The sequence below is a fragment of the Bos taurus genome, chromosome 9 (assembly GCF_002263795.3).
Source record: "Bos taurus isolate L1 Dominette 01449 registration number 42190680 breed Hereford chromosome 9, ARS-UCD2.0, whole genome shotgun sequence".
NCBI classification, from domain to species: Eukaryota; Metazoa; Chordata; class Mammalia; order Artiodactyla; family Bovidae; genus Bos; species Bos taurus.
In genome coordinates this window covers 91,716,374-91,734,890 of record NC_037336.1, presented here as the reverse complement: position 1 = coordinate 91,734,890, position 18,517 = coordinate 91,716,374, and the positions used below count along the sequence as shown (strand labels likewise).

The 18,517-nt window shown below is 43.2% G+C and overlaps 1 protein-coding gene and 1 non-coding gene across 5 annotated transcripts in view; one reads left to right on the top strand and one right to left on the bottom strand.

Annotated features, from left to right (window-relative positions):
* The window catches only part of TIAM2 (TIAM Rac1 associated GEF 2), a 236,767-nt gene that overhangs the window by 136,803 nt on the left and 81,447 nt on the right, over window positions 1-18,517 (bottom strand). For 3 of the 4 annotated variants that reach the window (XM_015472916.3, XM_059889963.1, XM_024997095.2), the window contains exon 2: window positions 10,854-10,947. The gene's annotated coding sequence lies outside the window, so the exon portion shown is untranslated. Of the gene's footprint in view, window positions 1-393; window positions 689-10,853; window positions 10,948-18,517 lie in introns of those variants that run through there. The other variant, XM_024997096.2, reaches the window with a different exon arrangement.
* On the top strand, window positions 2,852-2,995 carry LOC112448163 (small nucleolar RNA SNORA67). Its single transcript, XR_003036556.1, has one exon. It is a non-coding gene; the product is annotated as a small nucleolar RNA SNORA67 (small nucleolar RNA).

The following is an 18,517-nucleotide window of genomic DNA, read 5'->3' as shown; positions in this document are numbered from 1 at the left end:
AATCTCTGCACACTTTTCATTTCTTTCTGGGCCCTCAAAGAAGTAACTGGTAAAGATAAGGTCATGGCCATTAATGCTTTAACGTGATCAGACTGAGAAATGGAACTTCCTTGACATATCAGAAAAAAGAAATCCCTACAGCATATACCCATCCACTTTGGGAGAGTTCAGTAGTAAAACAGGTAGGGAAACTGCCATCAATCACCAATAGGTGAGTGAAAGCAGCCACACACTCCAGCTTGAAAGGGCCTGTTCCCTTGTGCCTACCAACGTGGGCTGCCCAAGTACAGCACCCAATGAAATAAAAAGGAATATTTCAAGCAACGCTGATCTCTCACGCATAAAATGAAGCCTCAACTGCAAAAGGGGGGAAATGAACATTTATAGCCTTACCTTTGCCAGAACTCTGGATGTAGCCAGTGCTTCTCAGGCTCTTTTAATTAGGGTCTCTCTATACATCCACAGACTCCCTCTTCTTTCTGCCCATGGTAAGGCAGGAAACAACGTTCTAACACTTCAAATGCTCGGCTGTTAAGAGCTAAAAACAGATTCTGTGCAATGCTGGATATATTTTTGTCTGCTAGCTACACACCCTCATCATGTTCAATTTTTTCCATTGGTGGAAGAGTATGATGCAGGCTTAACCAGAAAGTGGTTTTCCATGGGCTGCCGGCAGCGATTAGCCAGAACAGCCTGCCATCAGGCCTGGAGCCGCCGGGCTCGCCCATGACTACGCTGCTGTGGGCTCCGCATTCCAGAATTACCACCAAAGTTCCATAAGAACGCGGCTCCCCAGTTTGCTGAATAAAGGTTTACTCACTCGAAGGGTGCCTCAGCTGCTTTTTTAAGCCCCTTGGCAGGAAGAATATACACCTACCATCCTGGTGTTTGAGCGGTAGTAAACATTCTGTCTCCAAAACCACAGCTGGAATGTCGGCCATAAAAACCCTGCCTCAAGAGCAGCCGTTCAAAATCATTTTGTGATTTGCAAAATAGAGGGTGTGCACTCTCTGTGCCTTGCTGGAGTTACTTCGTTTTCCAGAGAGCTGAAAACTACAGAGCCTTACACTAGAAGTCCCTGTTATTCCAAAAGGTGGCTATTTTCTCCAAAAAAAAAAAATGCATTTAACTGCCCTTAAAAAAAAAAGTGTTAAACCAGAGTTTCACAGGTTTTGAAGTCTTGCTGTAGCTTTTGAAAAAAGACCCCCCATTTCAAGAATCCCCAAAAGATAAGGTGAGGTATTGGAGAGGGGGTGCTGAATGAGAGAATAAGATTCCATCTCTGCAGTAAGATTTTCCATTTTAAGTTTCAATCTTTGAAATTATAGTTCATAGAAGAAAACAGTTTAAACAGAGGTTTCCCAGTTATTCTGGACAAACACATGACAACAGTTTTTTTCAGAAAGCACTTCTCATGAAAAATGTGAATGAAGGACTTCACCGGTGACTCAGTGGCTAAGTGGTCACCCAGTGGGTGACCATCCCAAACAGGGGCCCTGGTTCGATCACTGATTGGGGAACCAGATCCTACAAGTTGCATATAAGATTCTACACGTCACAACTAAAGACCAAACATCCCGTGTGCCACAACGAAGGCCCAGTAGAGCCAAATAAATATTTTTTAAAAAGCAAAAATTTGTTTTAAAAAGACCTGTTTTAAAAAAATATGAGTGGATCCATACATGCAGCAGACAAGATTTTTAAGTAATACTAAAGACAAGATTCTGCTTTAGACACACAAGCTTTTAATTCCTCATCTTGCATGAAAAAATGAGTATTTATGTACACATACATACATCAACACACCCAGGTACACACTCACACACACGCAAACTGAATTCTGTTTCCACACAGTTTCCATGTAGTTCATACACGTTTGAAGATAAATTTTCTAACCTTAGTTGACACATAATAAGAGCCATCACAAAACGTCAATAGCCCAATAGTTATAAAAAGCCATCTAACCTCCACAAAAATTTGTATTAGTGAACACAGAACCAAGGAATTTTTAGTGCTGGTGGAGAAAGAAGAATAAAAAATTCCCTTCTCCAAGCCCCTCATCAGAAACAAGGCTTCAAGTGACTCGCTTAAGGCCACACCAAGACCTGCCACCCAAGTAACCACAAGCCCTGGGACTGAAGTCAGAAGGTTGCCACGGAAGCCAAGTCATATAACAGAAAACATGGGAATTCCCAAAATGTTCATTTGACCTGTGTCTGTATTAAAAAAAAAAGTCTAGATAAATACAAAAGAAGGGTGCAGTTTAAGTCACTGAGCTCCTATTCCTTTAGACCCAGCACCATCATTTCTGTTACCCAAAAAATAAAGTATCAGCCAACAGAAAACAAGCATGTTTCTTCCAAACAACCCTGAGACAGAACAACTACTCCTTGATACAAAGGAGAGAAAGGGAATTACATCAGAACGAATATGTTTCTGAGGTGGAAAACTTATCAGAAGAACAAGTAATTCCAAGGAAATATTTTTGTATCCCTATTAAGGCAATTCTGACCTTTTGATATTCTGTATACACACAGATCACTCCGAGTCAGAACTGCTCAGAAGACTGACTTATCTCCAACATTCCTCAGACACTTCCAATGGGTTTGCATTGTCTGATTCCATTTTTTATCACTGAGGTCACCCAAGTAACTTTTGTTCTATGAATTTATAGAGTCACTTGGGGTTTGAAACTATGTTAGATTTTTCAAGTTCCTTAGACTTCGTCCAACTACAGCAAAATATTCTCAGTTTAGTACTTCATCCCCAAATTACAAAACCCAGCATTATTTCCACATCATAAAACCTAGACTTTATCTAATGCTTCATTCTGACATAATATTATAATATAATCCAAGTTGATTCCCTCTTCCAAGGGGCCTACTAGTGCCCCTCTTCAGGAAAGTAGCAACTTGGAATAAAATCTGGCACGCCTCAGGCTTCTGAGGAAAAGGGGGTGTTTATTTCCTTTGCCTGCCTTTGGCTGCCTACATGTATGGAAAAAAAAAAAAGAAAAAAAAAAATATTATAATATAACAGGATATATGCATTAATAGTCATTAAAACTGAATTCCTTGGCAAAGATCTGAGCATTATGTAAATTACTAAAGAAATATTCTGTCTGCAAACACACAGTGCAAAATGACACATGTAAAAGCAAATATAGCAAAATTGTAACAATTACAGAGTAGAATTTAAGTTATGGGTCTATTCAGTTCAGTCACTCAGGCATGTCCGACTCTTCGAGACCCCATGGACTGCGGCACACCAGGCTTCCCTGTCCATCACCAACTCCCAGAGCTTGCTCAAACTCACATCCATCGAATTGGTGATGCCATCCAACCATCTCATCCTCTGTTGTCCCCTTCTCCTCCTGCCTTCAATCCTTCCCAGCATCAGGGTCTTTTCCAGTGAGTCAGTTCTTTGCATCAGGTGGCCAAAGTGTTGGAGTTTCAGCTTCAGCATCAGTCCTTCCAATGAACACCCAGGACTGATCTCCTTAAGGATGGACTGGTTGGATCTCCTTGCAGTCCACAGGACTCTCAAGAGGCTTCTCCAACACCATAGCTCAAAAGCATCAATTCTTTGGTGCTCAGCTTTCTTTATGGTCCAACTCTCACATCCATACATGACCAATGGAAAAACCATAGGTTTGACTAGACGGACCTTTGTCGGCAAAGTAATGTCTCTAGGTTTCTGCTTTTTAATATGCTGTCTAGGTCTACTATTCACTATACAATTCTTTGAACTTTTCTGTATTTTTGCAGATATTCCTAATAAAAGGTTAGAAGGAAGTGACACAAACACACTCACAAAGTAGAAAGATGGTTGCCAGGATGGAGGAAGGAGAAATAGGAGAGGTTGGTAAAAGGGAACAAACTTTCAGCTAATAAGAAATGTTTAATAAACATAAAATGTAGTGGAAATATCTCAGATTTCACAGGAGACATGAGTTAGAAATTCATCTCTTAGTGACTCAGAAGCCTTCTAAAGACCCTGATGCTAGAAAAGATTGAAGGCAGGAGGAGAAGAAGGGGACAACAGAGGATGAGATGGTTGGATGGCATCACTGACTCAATGGACATAGGTCTAAGCAAGCTCCGGGAGTTGGTGATGGACAGGGAGGCCTGGCGTGCTGCAGTCCATGGGGTCGCAAAGAGCTGAACACGACTGAGTGACTGAACTGAACTGAAATCCCATTACCCTCACCATAAAATGGGGTGGATAATAATGTCTATCTAGAATAAAAACATAAAAAGATATAAGTAGTTAATCTATAAGTAGTTACAGAAAAACTGACATTAAGAATACGATTTTAAAAGGAGTATGCTGGGACAGGGGCAATCCAAGAGAGAGGGGATACATGAATACATATGACTGATTCACTTTGTTCTGTGACAGAAATTAACACAACATGTGTCTACACTTCCAATAAATTAAAATAATAATAGCAACAATAAAAGAAAGTCAGGAACAAAAAAAAGGAATATGAACTCTCAGAAATAACCTCTCCGCTTAAAAATCAAGACACTCAATTCCTGCCATATTCTTCACTTCTGACATCAAACACACAATGATACAGAAAGAATATCCCATCAAGCATCATTTTTTATTAATAATCTATAGTCAATTCTAAGGGCTTCACCTGGTTTAAAAAAAAAGCATATACACACATACACACATACTGCCTTCCCAGGAGGTACAGTTGATAAAGAATCTGCCTGCCAATGCAGGAGACTTAAGAGATGCGGGCTTGTGGCAACCCACTCCAGTAATCTTGACTGGAAAGTTCGATGGACAGAGGAGCCTGGTGCACTACAGTCCTTAGGGTCGCAAAGAGTCAGACATGACTATGCACACATGAGTAAACACACACACACATGTATAGTAGTAATAATAAAGACTAAAAACATAAATTACTTTTATCCAAACAGGATCACAAAAGATAGAATGCTGCTGCTGCTAAGTCACTTCAGTCGTGTCCAACTCTGTGCGACCCCATAGACGGCAGTCCACCAGGCTCTGCCGTCCCTGGGATTCTCCAGGCAAGAACACTGGAGTGGGTTGCCATTTCCTTCTCCAATGCATGCAAGTGAAAAGTGAAAGTGAAGTCGCTCAGTCGTGTCCGAGCCTCAGCGACCCCATGGACCGCAGCCTTCCAGGCTCCTCCGTCCATGGGATTTTCCAGGCAAGAGTACTGGAGTGGGGTGCCATTGCCTTCTCCGAAAAGATAGAAGAATCTCTCAGAAATAGAAACATCCATCTTTGAGGAAATAACACAAATGTGGAAAACCTCCACCATACGCTAACGTGCTAAAAGAGCTTTCAGTCTGCTCCTTCGTCATGATGGAAAAGCAGTATTTCAAATAACATGGGCTGAAAAGACACGGAATTGAGCGATACCTTTGCAAAAATGTCCTAGATGAAGGCCACACCAGAAGAAAAGGAAACATGCAAAATATTCATGTGAAAACCCTAAAATCCAAATAAATCCAAATAAAATCCACCTGAGGTGGCCTTCCTCCCCATTTCATCAAAAGGCAAAAATCTTAACAAGTCTGTTTCTAAAACCAAACGCAACTGAATTAGCCCAGAGCTGAGTGAAACTGTACGTGGCTGGCCTTCATATCCAAACTCCCACAGTTTGAAAGGTTTCCCTCCCACGTGGGACACGGGAGACCCACACAACTGACACACGGAACTCCTCTGCAACCCAGCCACTGCTCCCAGGCGCCAGCAAAGCAGCTCAGGCCCCAGACCTTAGGGTCCCTCTTCCTTGACCTCAGACCCTGTGGCGTGACACGAGACTCATCACTTTTCAGCTTCTCAATCTGCGAAAGGGAGATACTACTACCTACCTCACTGGGCTGTTGTCAGGATTAAGTAAAATAATACGTGCAGACTGTGTAATACAAGACCTTCCAGAGAATGCAGAGCAGAGATCTTGTGAAGTGCCTACTGTTATGTCTAGTACTATAAAAAGTACCTGGCACATGGTGAATACCTAATAAATCAATAAATATCCATTGAGTCAGTGAATGAGTGAGTGAGTGAATGGAGTGATGATGATGATGGCAGTGGGGGTGAACAGGCAAAGAAAAGAACATTGGAAATTCCCCCGCAGTCCAAGGGTAGGACTCCACACTTTCACTGCTGAGGGCCCGGGGTTCAATCCCAGGTCAGGGAACTAAGATCCTGCCAGCTGCACAGTACAGCCAATAAACAAACAAACAGATAAAATAAAAATAAAAACTTTTTTTAAAAAGGAGCATCCAGTGCAGTCTACATATTTGTGTCAGAAGACTCTAAAACCCATTTAAAATAAGCCATTCACACATTATAAATGCCCACCAAGCACATCTTCCAGAGAGATTGTACTTGAAACTGTCCAGCTGTTCTCCTGTAGCATTGCATATTCCAGGCTGCCTTAGCCTCACAGAGATGCGTGAACAGCCCACGGTCATGCACCTTTCAAGTCAACAGTCAACTCTAAGACAATTCCAAATGCAATGCCAGCATGGTAAAGTGTTGCTTTAAAACCACAACTTCACAAGTGTGGATTAAGAAGACAACAGTGTTCCTGTAAATCAATGAAAAACTTAGTATTTACAAAATGAGGACAAAATAGAGAGCAAAATTAACTTTCAAGTTTTTCAAAAGCAAACTGGAGGTGCCTACAAAATCTATAGTCAATGTTAAGATAATTCAAGATGCAATACTAACATGGTATGTGGTTGCTTTAAAACCACAGAACATCTAAATTTCATAATACAATCTTTTTCTAAGTGTTTTGAAGGCATCAAATGTGCAAAAAAAATAAAATTAATGAAGATAGTTATCATGAAAATGAAAGATTTTACAGTGTAAATATTTATGAAATCCAAGTAGTACCTTATATTTCATAACAATTAAGCCCTAACAATTTAACCAAATGAGCCGTTAGTTACTTTAAGAATGAGCAAATATTAAGTGACATAAAAATTAAGATTTAGAGCAAATTCTTTAAAAAAGCTTTCCTTTAAAGGATCTTTTTTCTCTGAGTCCCCATATCCAAATTAAATACACTTTAACGTTTAACAATTATTGACAATGTATAAAATTCTAAATTTGGGGAGTTAATTTTTTTTTTTCCTCTTTTTGATTGCAGTGCTCAGCTTGCTGGACCTTAGTTCTCTGACCAGGAATTGAACCTAGACCCTCGGCAGTGACAGCATGGAGTCCTAACCATTGGGCAACCAGGGAATTCCCCCAAATCCTAAGTTTTGAAACTAAATAGAATACTTTGTACCAACTAACAGGTAATATTTTATATAAATGACAAAATGTGTATTAAAAATCATGCTACCAATGGAAATAAAACTACAAAATGAGTTTCAGATAAGGTATTATTAAAATAAAAAATTTTAGTAGAAAAAAATCATTAATAGGAACTATGCTTGTAAAATCCTGTCTTATAAATACTAATCACTAGACACATCTGTTTACAACATTTTTGAAGGGTTATGTTGGAAGTTAAGAAAATACAAGTAATCTGCCCAGAACTCAATGTAATTAAAAAGTGTTAAATTCTGCCTCTCACTCCACTCACAATATTTTCTTTTCGTGGACTAAAGTGAAACTGTTTTAGCTGAAAGGTTCCTAATCAGTTTAACTCAGAATAATTGAATCTGAGTTTTTGAAGAGACCCTGCGGGTCATCCATCTATCAAGCCTGGTCCTGGTCCCGCTTCCAATTTGAGAACCGTCTCCAGGATCCTGATAGATGGACCCCTCCCTTCTCCCTAAATACACGGAGGGATGGGAAGTTCCCAGCTCTATTAGAAAGCACATTCCACTGTTAAGTCACCAATTGATAGATGAGAACTCCTTCCCCGGACTTCAGATGAGTCATCCTAAAACTTCCACTAATTAAGTTCAGCCTTTCCATCATTATCCGCACACACATTCTACACCCCCCTTCTACCCAGTCACCCTACAAACAGCAGCAGTCAGGTTCACGGTTCTTCCCGGCTCTCCCCTCCTTTTAGACCATCTTCACAATGAAGCCAGAGCCACCGTGTAAAACAGAACAGATGGACACCACCAGATTATGTTTTTCGCTAAAAATCAAATGCACATGGAAGACAGTCCTAAAGGCTTCAGTCTGCGTCACCCCGCTCAGAGTAAAAGAGGCCACAGGCCCTCTCTGGTGCCACGAAGTCTGGGAAACGTTGGGGCCCCAGGGGCGAAGGCAGGATGGAACCTACTTCCCGAGTCCCCACGCATGTATAGACGGTTCCCAGTCCACCAGCCAGGAGGCCCAAGAACTGAGCTCAAGGAAGGTGAGGGAGAATTTGCTGCCGAAAGAAAGGACCTAAAATGAAGCAAAAGAATGGTGTCTGAATGCAGAAGGAAATTTTTTACCGTCCAGAGGACGGATCAGTCTCCTAACAGGGCTGTTTGAAATGTATGAGTGAAGCAGGACTCAGAGCTACATTCTTAAGAAACAGAAACCATTTGTCAGCAAATGAAATGTGTACAAGTATCCTTCAGCACACACACACAAATGCTCTGTTCTATTTTCCTTAAAATAAGAAGCTCTAGGAACTTCCCCGGCCATCCAGTGGTTAAGACTTTGCTTCCAACTCAGAGGGCACGGGTTTGATCTCTGGTTGGGGAACTAAGATCCCACATGTTGCAAGGTGTGGCCAAAAAAAAAAGGAACTCTCCAGAAACATCTTCTATTTTTCCATTACAGATACAGAAGTAGATTGCACTTTTTTCACTTTTCTCCCAATTCTACTAGAAATAAAACTACTTAAGTCAATGAAAAATGGCAATTGACACTCAGTGCCTTGAGACTGTGCACAGCAGCGGGGACTGTGGCCATCTGGCCCATGACAACCCATCCCGAAGGGCCAGCTCATCACTGCCATCTGGGAATGCAGAAGCCTGGGGATGCGCCAGCCGAAACTCCTTTTCAAGAAACACTGAAAATGCTGCTTTCATGTAAATTTTTCCACTTTTTACAGGTCAGCAGCTAACTTACATAACCTGAAAATACTTGTCAGGGACATATTTTGCAGGCCAACCAGAGCTTATCCACAGCCCAGAACCAGCCAGAAGCCCCCCACTTTGCAATATTGGATGTAAATGATAAACCACAAAGAAGACAATTTCACTTAAGCAACAGTCCCGACTCCCTGACTTGGGAAGGCTAAATCCTAGGTCTCGAGGGGCATCCGTCTGCACAACCAACTTGCCTAGGACACCAGAGGCACAGTTAGTGTCACATGGTGAGAAATTTGTGCTCTGGAGGAGATTTTGAAGATTCAATTTGCTTCTTACTGTTTTAAAAATGTGAAATGCTCCTTCGCACAATTATCATGTTTTACACTATGTTCCCTGCAAGCAGGAAGTTTTCTAACATTTCTGGGTTTATTTACAAATACAGCACACACTAAAGGTACACATTTTAATAGCAGCTGGTAACCTTTGTATTGACCAGCCTTTGTGTCATCTACATTAGAATATTCAGAAGGAATATCCACTTAGCCTCGGAGGGGTGTTTCACTTATGTTTCCACGAAGTTCAAAAGCCAGGACTGAAAGACACCTGTTTGAAAAGCCTAAAGTTTAGATTTTGGGGGAGTGACATGGCCTGAGTTTTTGAATCCTGCCTTTGACCTTTCCTGGGTCAGTTTCTTCTGTAAGATGGGAATAAGAAAAACATTTTTCTCATGGAGTGATGGTGATTAAGTATGTTCATACACATCCTGACCCACAGATCGAACCCGCGTCTCCTGCTTTGGCAGGCGGATTCTTTACCACTGAGCCACCTGGGAAGCCCCCTTCAATTTAAAAAACATTTCAGTAAATATAAAAGTAAATAAAAAAGTAATAGTTTAGCAGGTGGCTGAGTGGCCACCACATATTGGGTGCTCGGGGACAGTCTCTGGAGGCAGCACCCTGAGTTGAGACCCACAAGGCACAAAGGGGCCCAGGAGAGATGAGACAGACTTCAGCCTGGGGAGCTTTGCCTGTGTGTGTGTTTTACCAAAACAAGCATGAACTGCAGACACTGCACACCTTTCCAAGGAACTACCTGCAATCATTCCAAACAGGGCTTTGGGAACTGCTCAGATTTCCCGCTGTAACATTTACCCTGCAACAACCAATACACCAACTAGTAAGATGCACCAGTCAGAACGAAAACAGCCTCAACACCGGGGGTGAGACCTGACCTCTCCTCGGTGGCTTCCCAGTGCCCAAGTCCTCTGAGCTGTCCAGATCTTACAACTGCCATGAGAAATGATACTCTCTAGTCTGCTCTCAGGGCTTCCCAGGTGGTCCTAGTGGTAAAGAACCTGCCTGCCAGTGTAGGAGAGGTAAGAGACATGGATTTGATCCCTCAGTTGGAAAATCATGGCAACCCACTCAGTATTCTTGCCTGGAGAATCCCATGGACAGAGGAGTCTGGTGGGCTACAGCCTATAGTATTGCAAAGAGTCGGACATGACTGAGGCTACTTAGCATGCACAATCTGTTCTTCAGCAGGAGGTCCTAGTTGGTTTGGAGTTCAAACTTCCCTGACTTCAGTTTCTCTACCTAAACTCTCAGCAAAGATGGACATACGCTTTTCCACAGAGACAGGATCAGTCAGCACATCAAATTAAGGGGCATTTGTAAAAAGCCACTCAGATTTGGTGCCCGCTGCTTGCAGAAACCTTGGCCACCAGCCACTAAAGGAATCCACACCAGCTTTTCCTGCTCAGGTCTGCACACAAAGAGCAGTTAATAGAGCGACATGGGAAACAGGCACATAAACACCACCAGACCTTATCGCTCTCGAGATGTACAAGGGCCTTGAACTTACCCCCAGAGGAAGTGTAGACCACACTTCACGTAATCATTCATTCATCTGGAATGAGCTGGCTGAAGAGCTGTCTTTGTAATTCAGGCACAGAACCCTGGCAAGATAAACAAAGCAAGACAAAAAAATAGGTGGTGAGAAACAAGTTTTCAAAAATCAGAGTTTTATAACTAAAGCTCAATTTCTCAGCATTCTGCCCTATCTTGGACTTAATACAAAAAGGGAGCATCTGAGAAAAACACAAGTATTAAGTGTGTGTGTGCTCCGTTGCTTCAGTTGTATCCAACTCTTGGCGACCCTATGACCTGTAGCCCGCCAGGCTTTTCTGTCCATGAGATTCTCCAAGCAATACTAGAGTGGGTTGCTATTCAACCATGGGAAGAAAATACTATTTCCATTATAGGAGAAGAGCCGGAAGCCACCTGCTGAATAAGTAACAAAACTCTGATCCTTTGACTCCATGCCCTTGCATGGAATCTTCCCAAACCAGGGAATCTTCCCAAACCAGGGATCGAACCCATGTCTCCTGCATTTCAGGCAGATTCTTGATTCTTTACTACTGAGCCACCAGGGAAGCCCCAGCTATTAAGTGGTTAACCATAAAGGAAATGTGAGGGTCTTCCTACATTCTAATTGGAGAAGCAGCTATACTGCTTCATCCTATAAATATAAAGCCAAACCATTTTATAGACAGATATATGGAGGGAGGGGAAAAGTGGGGAAGGAAGGAGGGAGGAAGAGAAGTGAGGGGAGATGGTTGGATGGATGGTTAAACAGACAGGACAGGCCGCTACTCCACATGCTGAGGCTAGAGCAGTAAAGAAGAGCAAAAGTCTCTGCTCTCACTGAGCTTTACTCAGATGGGAGGAATCAGTCAAACAAACAGGTAAATAAACAAGGAAAAATATCCTAGAGTAACAGAGACATAAAACAGGATGACGAGCTTGTGAGGGACAAGTGTCTAATGTAAACTGGAAGACCAAGAAACAGCCTTTCAAGACGGCAACTAAGTTGAGACCTGAATGCTGTTTCAAAGTTAGTGAAATGATCCCCCAGACAGAGGGAGCAGCCAAGACCCCAAGAAGAAGCAGGTGTCAAGAGGAATTATCATGGACTGTGGGCAGAAGCTGCATGCAAGCGCATGGAGTCAAAGGATCAGAGTTTTGTTACTTATTCAGCAGGTGGCTTCCGGCTCTTCTCCTATAATGGAAATAGTATTTTCTTCCCATGGTTGAAATGCTGCACAGTGACATTAGAACTCATGGCCCTGTTGGTCAACATACCAAAAAGTACCTCTTTTCTTTCACCATTTAAAATGTTGCACAGATGGCTTTCAGAGAATGAGACTTTTTTTTTTTAATGACCTATAGTTGATTTACAACACTGTAAGTTTCAGGTGGAGACTTGTCTTTTTACAAAACGTCATTTCACCCCTGCTATATACACAAGACACTCTCTTATAGTAATAACCATATACCACGGCTCACAGTTCACAATCCTTGATAAAGAATGCAGACTTTGGTGCCCAAGGGTCAGAATTCAACCCAACTTCCCCATGACCACCTGAGTGACATTATTAAAGTTGTCTGAGCCTCTGTTTTCTTCAACCATAAAATGGAAATGATATCTACTTTGCAGGGTTATTCTACATACACACAGAGAAAATACTTAATAAAGTGGTTGAAAAATGTGTAATACTCAAAGTGGTGAGACTTGCATTGCAACCAGTAACTATTGAGAAAGGTGTGGTTATCAACGATTTATGTTGCAGAAATCCGCCTGTATAACCAGGCACAGTGGAGATAACAATTTCCTTTTAGAGATCATAGAATAGCCTCTGGTGGACCTTTAAAAACCAGCCCAACTCCCTTCTCTAAAGAGGAGAATTTAAAGCTTGAAGAAGTAGACTGATTCGCTCAAGGTGACATCACTGGTTCAGAGAAAAATCTTAGAAACCTAAATAATAGACTTGGTCTAGAGTCCCTACCTTATAAGATAAATCCTAAAGAGACATAAACTTCTAATTCTCTTTGTAATTAATCCAGTATGGACAAGAAAATATTTTTAGGTAGAATGGAAAATTAAACAAGTTTTGATAGACTCCATCTAAATACATTATACTGACAATTTTTAAAGGCCGAGAATTATCATACCTTACTGATGGCCTGATAGTGATGGTTATTTCCTAACCAGGAAACTATAAAATATAACACCTGCCACACCTTAATTTTTTTCGATGATAACAACAGATACTGAGTCTCAAGCACCTACTATGTGACAGAAGTCTCCAAACATTCTGAATACTTGGCCATTTCATGAGTGTGATAGCCTTTTATTGCCTACACCTTTGCATACATTGTGTCCTGCTGGGAATGTCTCCCTGGAGAACTCGGAATTACCCCTCAAGATCGAGCTTAAGTGTCTCCTCTTCCACGGAGCCTTCCCTGATCCACCTTTCTCCCGCCAAGACCACCCCCTACCTCACCTCACTGCTCTAGTATAGACAACCACGTTGCAATCATCTCTTTTTTCGTCTGTCTGTCCTCTGGAGTAGATGCTGACTGCTTTGAAAGTAAAGGGCTTGTCTTTGTTTTCCCGCTCTAAAGCACAGTGCCTTACACATGGGTGCTTAATAACACCCAACGAATGGTTCAATGCAAGAACTGACACATTATACTAAGACAACATGATTTAATTTCAGACTAGTGTTTTTTTCTAGTTCATAGCCATGACTTAGATTACAAATAAAAAGTTTACAGCTTGACTTCTGTAATAGTTAACAGTATGGGTCAGCTCAACTAGGCTATGGTACCCAGATGCCTGTTCAAATATCAGTCTAGATGTTGCTGTAAAGGTCATTTTTTAGGTGGAATCAACACGGAAATCAACAGACTTTGAGTAAAACAGATTATCTTCCATAAGGTGGGAGGGCCTCAGCCAATCAGTTGAATGTGTTAAAGCAAAGACAGGGGTTTCCTGAAGAAGGAATTTTGCCTCCAAACTGCAACATGGAAACCCAGCCTGGGTTTCCGGGCTCCTGTCATGCTGAACTTTGGACCCATGGCTGCAACATCAATTTTTGCCTAAAATTCCAGACAGTTGGCCTGCCCTGTGGATTTCAGACTTGCCAACTCTCCCAATCGGGTGAAACAGTTCCTTAAAATTGACATAAAGGTGTGTGTATATATGTGTGTGTGTGTGTGTGTGTGTGTGTGTATACTTATGGATGTGAGAGTTGGACTATAAAGAAAGCTGAGCACAGAAGAATTGATCCTTTTGAACTGCGGTGTTGGAGAAGACCCTTGAGAGTCCCTTGGACTGCAAGGAGATCCAACCAGTCCATCCTAAAGGAGATCAGTCCTGGGGTTCATTGGAAGGACTGATGCTGAAGCTGAAACTCCAATACTTTGGCCACCTGATGCGAAGAACTGACCCATTGGAAAAGACTCTGATGCTGGGAAAGATTGAGGGCAGGAGGAGAAGGGGACGAAAGAGGATGAGATGGTTGGATGGCATCACCAACTCTATGGACATGAGTTTGAGCAAGCTCCAGGAGTTGGTGATGGACAGGAAGCCTGGCATGCTACAGTCTATGGGGTTTCAAAGAGTTGGACATGACTGAGCGAATGAACTGAACTGATACATATATGAATATATGATAGAGAGAGAGAGAGAGAGAGATGGGTGCTTCATCAGAGCAGCAGCAGGCTCGAAAATCACACTGTGAATTCTAGCATCCACTGGTGGTGTCAGCATGAGAATCGTTAACATTGTCACAGTAGTAACAGTATTCATCACTTACAGAAGGACATGCTGAAACCAAATCCTACAGGCCTGCACCAGTCACAGTAAGACAACCAGAGAGATTAAAGTGCTCCAAATAAAGCAGCCCTTCTCCCAGAGTCAAAACCCTAAGCCCAGGGTCTGTGATCTGGTAACATCCGGACAGACTGAGGAACAGAAGTACAGAACTTCAAATCTCTTGATCAGATTTTTCACTCCTGAAGAGACACAGATTCAATCCCTGTGTCAGAAGATCCCCCAGAGCAGGAAATGGCAACCTGCTTCAGTATTCTTGCCTGAAAAATCCCTGGTGGGCTATAGTCCACGGGGTCGCAAAGAATCGGACACGACTGAGCAACTAAACACACACACACACAGCAAATGAAGCCTGTTGGTTCTGTTTCTCTGAATATCCTGATTAATATAATTACTAATCATTTTGGATTGAAATGATTTAAGGCAGGATTATAGGATGCTTAAGTTCAGAGTACATCAGTTTAAACTCTGTTCACTTTGCAGATGGAAGAAAGAGAGGCCTAGAAAGGATAAATCAGACCTGTCACTCAGAGCATGGGAACGAACTTGGACGAGAGCTCAGATCCCCAAACAACTGCCTCAGTTCTGGTCCCAGAACGGACGACACTGGTCTTGTCACAGTGACAAACCAGCGGTCACCAAAGCACTCTTCCTTCGATCCCAGGGACCCGCCTGACCTTTTTCCCTTTCTGTACGAATTCCAGGGCCACACGAACAGTTCACTTTGATTTAGCTGGGTGGACCTCAACTACCTTCGATAAGTGGATAAGCTCTCAACAGCGTAGACTGGATTCAGCTGCCCGTGAGTGTCATGTTTTCAGATGAGTCAACAATGGGACAGGTATCACAATCTCCTGCAACTCCAGAAAGGTCTGAGAGGTGCTGTGTGTAGTCTGTGCGATTCTAGGCACTGCTGGGTAGATCACACCTACCATAAAACTCTAGTGATTCTATATTATTAGTTACACACAGTATGCTAATTACCGATGACCAAACGTAGGCAGCCTGTGTGGACAGAACTGTCCATCAGCAGATCCACTCACGCTCTTTCAGCATGAAATCCTGCTATCCTAGAGTCCCTGAGCTGCCTGCTTGCCACCATGACATCATTTTAATTTAAATGAATATGGCTTACACTTTTCTCTCTTGAATTTTATGATGTAAAGCTGGCCTCATGCCTTCCCTAGAAGCTGAATGTAGTTGAACCTTCAGCTGTATCAGTTAAAAAAAAAAAAAAAAAGGGAGGGGCCCACATCTAAAGAATGGCTACAGCATTCATCAATCGAGAAGTCTGTGGTCAAGCTCTGGCCTAAGTGCACAGTGCCCAGTGTTTATAAAACTTTCACTGCTGGGCCAACCAGGGCAAGGAGAAAGTGCTGGGGAAGAAAGAGATGACTACTTCACCATGCCCTGGGAATAGGCTGCCTGCTGCCCAGCTTGGTAAGAAGAGTGCATTTCTTGCTGAGAAATTTCCTTTATATATTTATATTTGGAGAAGGAAATGGCAACCCACTCCAGGATTCTTGCCTGGAGAATCCCATGGACAGAGGAGCCTGGTGGGCTGCCATCTATGGGGTAGCACAGAGTCGGACACAACTGAAGTGACTTAGCATGCGTGCATGCATATTAATATTTATTATATATATAATTTTATTCATTTATGTTTGGCTGTGTTGGGTCTTTGTTGCTGCACGAGCTCTCTCTCTAGTTGCAGCGATCGGGGGCTACTCTCTGATTGCGGTGTGTGGGCTTCTCAAGTGGCAGCTTCTCTTGTTGTGGAGTGTGGGCTCAACAGTTGCGGTGCATGGGCTCCGCAGCACGTGGGAGCTTCCCAGGCTACTGATCAAACCTGTGGCCCCTGCACTGGTAGGTGGATTCTTAATCACTAGACCCCTAGAGAAGTCCCCCGCTGAAAAACTCTCCAAAACTCATGACTTCTTCAAATTAAATCCGCTTTGTAACCACCATCTCTCTGACTACACTCACGTCTGCAAGTTTCCGGGTTTCCTTTGGCCTTGCTATCTATCAGCGAGGCAGCTTATCGAAACAGTCTCCGCCTGGCGTTTGTGCTAAAACAATACAGCCCATGGGAGGTTTCCCAAGAGGCAGAAAGGGTCCTGGAGTGAAGGGAATCCTGTCTCCGTGAACTCCTCGTGTGACCCTGGCCGAGCCCAGCAGCATCTCCGTCACAGGGGAATTATTTCTGACCTGTGTCTCTTGGGCCCACAGAGACTTCAGAGCCATAATGAACAAAACCCCTGTTTGACTCCCACTCCAAGGCGGGAGGAGGGGTGTGCTGGAGACCTTCACTAAGTGACAGTTGTCACCAGTTTCTCACACTGACACGAACACACTGTTCCCACACAGAGAACCCATGCAGTCGAATGCCGCCCTTAACAAAAGCAGCAGGTACCGCCGCCCAGGGGCTATATAGCTTGTTAGAGAATCCATCCTCTTGACAAAGGGATGGCTGATTACAATGAAAATGGGAAGTTTCAGTCAGTCTTCCTCAAATGGCAGACTTCTGCACCCACGGAGCACAGCGCTTACCATGCACCAAGTCACCGCAAGTCCCCTGTTATTTATAAAACAACTCATGTGAAACACCAAAAACAAACAAACAAAACCAAAAAGCAGCTAGAAGAAGGACAAGGCATATCCCTCTGGGGTCACTGTATTCCCCAGGGTGGTGACCCTGTCAGCCAATCTGGTCCCTGGTTAGAATAAGTGTTCCCTGGGATTCCCACAAAGTTCATGTTTCCAGGGACAAAACCCAAGGATGCAAAAGTTGGCACATTATACCTTGAATGCCTATGTGCAGGACCTTTATTAAGTTAACTCAATTCAGGAAGTATCTGATGAACAGCACTTGTGTTCGAGGTACCACGCTAAGTGTCGGGAGTACGATGGTGATCGAAAGCCTACAGACAGTCTCACCAGCCTGTGAACAAACAGGCCACCAGCCACCACTCAGTGTGGAGACGATCATGGTCCAGAGGGGCAGATGCTACGGAAGCCCACAGGGGTGGCTCATGAGAAGACGCTACCAAGCATCCCAGCCCACTTGTTGCTAAGGCAACAGAAACTGATTAAGCATCGTTGTCTTAGAGCCATCACTGGATTTTGGCTTCTAGACGAAGAGATGACCTTCATCCAGTTGCCTGACGGTCACGTGGAGAGCGACTATCTTCAAGAGATAACTGCAAGTTAACAGGCCCTGAAAGTGAAAAAGTCGCTTAGTCGTGTCCAACTCTTTGTGACCCCATGGAAAGGCCATGGAATTCTCCAGGCCAGAATACTAGAGTGGGTAGCCTTTCCCTTCTCTAGGGGATCTTCCCAACCCAGGGATCGAACCCAGGTCTCCCGCATTGCAGGCGGATTCTTTACCAACTGAGCTATCAGGGAAGCCCTAATCACCCCCAAAACCACGGCATCTGTGCATCACAAATTACATTCAGCAATCAGGGTGGGCTCGCACCCCCTTTATGACACAACCCTAGGTGTCATAGGCACCTAGAGACAGTCAGGCAACCACCTCGTACAAAAGGAACTTAACACAGTGTGGAGTGGAGGCCATCTGGATGATTGTGGCTGGACCGACTGTAGCTGACAAAGAACTCATTCACCTTCAGTAACAGTTAAGTCCCAATAGCCGCAAAGTGTGATTCAGGGTGCCATGAATGAACCAAAGATGAATCAGACCCAGCTCCACCCATCCAAGGGCCTAGAGTTAGTAGGGGAGAAAGGACAGCAAAGCCCTCATACGTCATATAAAGGGGCAGGATAACCTGCCCATCTGGGATGGGAGCAAGACGACACTGTGAAGAATGCCAGAAACTTCCTTTGGT